Here is a 5,662-nt window from a genome sequence, read left to right on the forward strand (position 1 = left end):
TGTACAACTTCAAAACTAATCAAATTTATGATCCACCACACTTGCTGCGGGAGATTTCACGTGCCACGTTTGAAGAGCAAGCTAGTGAGTGATGTTGTGTCCTGTCCGACTATACCATATTGCACCACGGGTGGTGTCGTGAAATAAGAGGAAAGTGCAGTCGGGAAATTGAAGAGTTAGAATATAGTTAAGACGGCTATCTGATAACTCGATATGTCTCCCTGTTACCTCTACGATGTAAAGTTATGTGCTGCATTCATTAAAGAGCACTGTTCTTTGATGAGGACTCAGCTAATTACTCAGCTACATTTGCGAAAGAAAGCAAAGGCATTGTCATATATTTTTACTTCCTATGATAGCCCGACGGGCAGGGCTGAGATAGATTTTGGTAGCCTGACTGGAAATATCACTAGCCCCGGGACGTCGGGCTAGCGATTTTGCGAGCCCTGATATATATTTTGTTAATATTTTGGCTATGGTGTCTTGTTTTGAAATGTACAAGAGTAAAAGTGTTGTTAGCATGTGCTTCAAAGCTAAGTTTGACTGGGAAACTCAAAGCTCAATAGGCTGTATCAACAGAAATTCACTGCAGCCTATGTAATATTTCATGCGTCATAATTTATTCTACTCTATCTTGCAAATACATATTTGTGTGGCAATGTCATGCACAACACACACAACTATTAGATCCTTAAGATCAAACCCGTGTCATTCTTTTGGTCCATTGCAGTGCAGTAGTCAAAAAAAAGAATAAGTGAAGTGTCCACAGATGGCCAGGATAGAGCCCAGAGTGTTAATGTTTAAAATGTATAAAAATATTATTGATTGCAATTCTTTACTGTTAATATCAACAATAAGCTTTTTATTTTGAAATTACAAGTTTAAAAAAATGCTGTTACATTTACATTTAATGCTGTTACACTGTAATCCTTTATTATAAGTATGGACACAGAATAAAGTGAACAACATTTTGAAATAAGTTTAATTGGAATTTTGTACTACGCAAAAAACAAAACAAAACAAAACAACAACAACAACAACATATTAAACAAACAAACAAACACAGCCAGTGCCTTCATTTGTCCATTACATGTCAAACATAGCACTGACCCTTAGCCCCTGCTCATCAGCACATGCTTTCAAAAAGAGCTCCATGTCCTCTGCAAACTGAAAAACAAAGAGGAACAAGTCCCTTGCTCCAGTGTCTTCTTCCTCTGACATGTCTATTAAGACCCTCTGCTCTTGATTTAAGGACACATATTTGGGCATTGTTACATGTCCACAGAAAAGTGCCTTATTTTGGACAACCCACTGCACAGCAGGACGCAGATCTTCAACAACTGCTGGCTCCTGTGTCAGGCAAATGGGGATGAAAACATAGTTATTTCTCTGTTGCAGAACAGTTATTCAAATTTCACTAACCATGTAATTACACTACTGTTTAAAGTGAATACTGACCTGACTGACTTCCTGGAACTTGCGCTTTTTCAGTCTGAAAATGGGCACGTGTTGTCCTTCAAGCACAGCTTTGGCTTCCTCTCTCCAGTGTGCAAATAGCTTGCCAGAGCTATGAAGAGTAAGGCCACAGTGAGGGCATGTCATTTTCATGGACTTTCCATCAGCTGCAGTTTTATTGAACACAGAGGGTAGAGCCAATGAATGTTCTAACAAAGACTCAGAAAATGGTTCAGATACCGAAGACAAAACCTTGGGGGGGAAACGGGGCTCCTCGAAGAGTACTGCCGGAGGAATACGGGTCTCCTCGGAGAGTTCAGCGGGGAGCAGTCCTGATAATGGTGGCTGACTTGGCATTGAAGAATGCTGACAAGACAATAAATGCCTTGCCATATCCCCACGCCGTATGATTGTAATCTTACAGACAGGGCAGTGAAAGTGTCCTGTTGTCCTACAAGGCAGCCTGCACCGGCATATCATTTTATCTGTAAGAGAAAAAAACAAACAAACAAACAGATGTAATTTAAATGTAGTTGTATAGAATGCAATCAATTTGTCTAACAATCAGATTGTACATGTTAACAAAAACATCCAAGCCAACCTCAATAATGAAAGCAAAATGGTATGGATCACAAAACTTATGTCAAGAAAAGTGGTGAAAAGTAAATAAAAATATATTTTATAAAAACACTATTTTTGTTGCAGATGAATAAACTGAACTGTACAATATCAACAGCAACTTTTAAGTCAACAAAGATACTGCAGAAGTGCTTAAAAAAGTGCATATTTATAACTATAAAGTATATTTAATACAAACATACCTTTGAAAGGCAAAGCATTTTTTATATGCACACTTAGATGCTCCTCAATCTTTGCCCTGACAGTAGGGCTGAAAGTGGGGCACAGAGGGCAGTGAAAGAGTCCTCTGCAACACGTGTTGCATTCCTGCAATTCTGGCTTTAAGCCCGAATTCCAGATTGATGTGTGCATCTAAAACAGAGAGAGAAACAGATAAACACCATATATACATTTAAGTTAAGGTTTTAGCAGAAATAACAATTTACAGTTGGCATGTAATAGATTTGGGAAGAAAATCCTTGAAAAAAAACCCCACAAATATTTTACAAGACACTTTAATTTGTGAGACATGTTTCTATTGACATATAACAGTCAATTGAACAGAGGCTAACTAAAATCTGGGCAATAAAAAAGCTGTACAGAAAAGAATAATGAATAGAAGTATTGATAAATATATAAATCTGTTTGTGACGGAATTTACTGTGTTGACGCTAACCAAAGGTGTCACAAGTGCACACGTTCCTTACTACAGTTTAGATACCTCTGTTTAGAAAGCACTGACTCGACTTTTTAGTCAAGTCGAAGCAAGAAGTACAGGGTTTAAAATATAATTTATGTACAAAATTTTGAAGTAATCTTGCGTCCAAAGCAGCGTGCGGGGGGCTGATTTACAAATGTACGGATTACAAAGTACAGATACGCGTGCTAAAATGTGAGAAGTAGAAGTATAAAGAAGTATACAGTAGGCACAAAAAAGTACAGCAGTAAAGATACCAGAAAATTCTACTTAAGTACAGTATTGAAGTATTCGTTATTTTGCATCTCTGACGCCAACAATAAATCATACTCTAATGCAAAATGTGGTTTTTGCTTCTTCTCGCCCACAGAAGCCGTTAATCCAGCTCTCTTACTGAAACCAGGCCCAGGAAAAAGCATATCTGTGTGTTTCTCTGCCATGGAGCACGATGAAAAAACATTCAAATAAGGAGGAATGTTGTTGTAACGCTAAATAAGTGGCAACGTGATCATTGTAAGAAAACTAGACGATTCCTAGAATTATGAAATCACTAACGGCAAATTTATTTAAGAAAGACTTAACCAACCTTTGTGATCAACTTGCAAGACTTCCACGGTATCCATGAATGTTTACGGCTAGTGTGGAGGTCATGTGCTTCCGGCTACTGTGGAGGTCACGTGTTTCCGGCTACTGTGGAGGTCACGTGCTTCCGGCTACTGTGGAGGTCACGTGTATCCGGTTACTGTGGAGCTCCACAGTGGCTGCAGCAAGACCCTTCTCGCTTCGGCTGTTATCAGTCCATACAATGGGCGTTATTAGCACAAATCAGTCCCATAGATATGGGCCATCTCCTGCTAGATTGTTCAGAAGGTTGTTCTCATCCATCCAGATGGAGGATCACTAACAGGAGCGTGGAAGACTCCAGAATCCACTCTGGCTGGAATCCGGTGGATATGCAGTGTTTACAGGTAAGACCATTTACACGGACAGCATTTATAGAATGACTATTAAAAGTCAGCGAGTGTCAGTAATGTTAATGTGGTTATGTTAGTAATACACCGAGTGCTAATATAACAGCTCCTACATTTGCTTTTTACACATGTATGTAAGCATTGAGCCAAATTTAGTAATGCCAACAAATTAAACAAACAATATTTGTTACATAATACATCTGTAGATACACTGTCACAGATACTTTTTAGTAGAGGTGGGAATCACCATACATCCCACGATACGATATTATTGCAATTTTTTAAAATATTTTGCGATATTCAGATTCTGTACATAAAGGTAAACTTGATCAATATTCATTTTATCTAATATCAAAGTCTCACACTCAGTCTTTCTCTCATTTCAGTTTTATTGTTGACAAACTGAACGGTTTGTATTACAGTCTAGTCCCACTGAACTGAATGCAACCATCTGGTACAATTATAACTATTCTGAACTATGCAATATGAAAACTATGCAGCCCCTTCAGCAACTGAAGAATTTGAAAGTAAATTAAAACAAAATAATTTTACATTAAATAAAAAAGTTTTAAACTTAATTAAAATAAAACATGTCTTAAATTAAAATAAGTAAACTGTCGTGTTTATTGCTGCCAAAAAAAAGTTAAACACATTTGGACAGTGAAGGAATGTCAGGATTCTTGCTCAGAAAAAGGATCAACGTGCTCTGAAGTCAGAGTCCACAAAAACTTTTTTTTGTAACAAAATATCGATTTCTGCCGTCCCTGTATCGATACATTATTAGAAAACAAAATATCACGATACTACACAGTATCGATTTTTTCCCCCACCCCTACTTTTTAGATGACCTTTTTTTTGACACTTTTGAGCTTTAAACCTTTAAAGAAATGTCACAGGGAAACGGTGATCAGTTAGACCCACTGCAGCGTACGACAGAGGAACTCAGGGAAGAACACATACAACTCAGTGAAACGTTCATAGAATTCAGTCAATATATCAGAACAATCACTCGAGAAAACACACAACTGAGTCAAGCAAACGCACAACTCAGTCAAGAAAACGCACAACTCAGTCAAGAAAACGCACAACTCAGTCAAGCAAACGCACAACTCAGTCAAGAAAACGCACAACTGAGTCAAGAAAACGCACAACTGAGTCAAGCAAACGCACAACTCAGTCAAGAAAACGCACAACTCAGTCAAGCAAACGCACAACTGAGTCAAGAAAACGCATGACTCAGTCAAGCAAACGCACAACTGAGTCAAGAAAACACACAACTCAGTCAAGCAAACGCACAACTCAGTCAAGCAAATGCACAACTGAGTCAAGAAAACGCACAACTGAGTCAAGCAAACGCACAACTGAGTCAATCAAACGCACGACTCAGTCAAGAAAACGCACAACTGAGTCAAGCAAACGCACAACTGAGTCAAGAAAACGCACGACTCAGTCAAGCTCAGTTGTGCGTTTGCTTGACTGAGTTGTGCGTTTGCACAACTGAGTCAAGCAAACGCACAACTGAGTCAAGAAAACGCACAACTGAGTCAAGCAAACGCACAACTGAGTCAATCAAACGCACGACTCAGTCAAGAAAACGCACAACTGAGTCAAGAAAACGCACGACTCAGTCAAGAAAACACACAACTCTATCAAGAAAACACACAACTCGGGCAAGGAAACGCACAATTGAGGCAAGAGATGGCAGAACTCAGACAAACCGTGGAAAATCTTCAGCGCCCAGCGGTACATGAACAAGAGACAACAGAAAGAGAATCGCCTGGTTCGTGGGGTCTAAACCTACTTAAAGTAGGTTTAACTGCTGCCGGATGTGTCATTGCTCTTCCTGCAGCTTTCTGGGTCGCCTCTAAGATTTTCGGCTGAAGCGAATGTCCCGCTCTGTGGGGTCGTGATTATTGTCATC

The 5,662-nt window shown here is 39.1% G+C and overlaps 1 long non-coding RNA gene across 1 annotated transcript; it reads right to left on the reverse strand.

The window, feature by feature from the left end:
• Positions 1–1,457: 1,457 nt before the first annotated feature.
• LOC146554845 (uncharacterized) lies at positions 1,458–4,972 on the reverse strand. The gene is made up of 3 exons (XR_014889168.1): positions 2,277–4,972; positions 1,696–1,940; positions 1,458–1,567 (listed from the first exon to the last, which is right to left on the reverse strand). It is a non-coding gene; the product is annotated as an uncharacterized LOC146554845 (long non-coding RNA).
• Between the last annotated feature and the right edge of the window lie 690 nt (positions 4,973–5,662).

This window comes from Mchenga conophoros, linkage group LG17 (genome assembly GCF_057382185.1).
Source record: "Mchenga conophoros isolate Kocher_MC1m ecotype Shallow Benthic linkage group LG17, M_conophoros_male_GT1.1, whole genome shotgun sequence".
In the NCBI taxonomy this organism is placed as follows: domain Eukaryota; kingdom Metazoa; phylum Chordata; class Actinopteri; order Cichliformes; family Cichlidae; genus Mchenga; species Mchenga conophoros.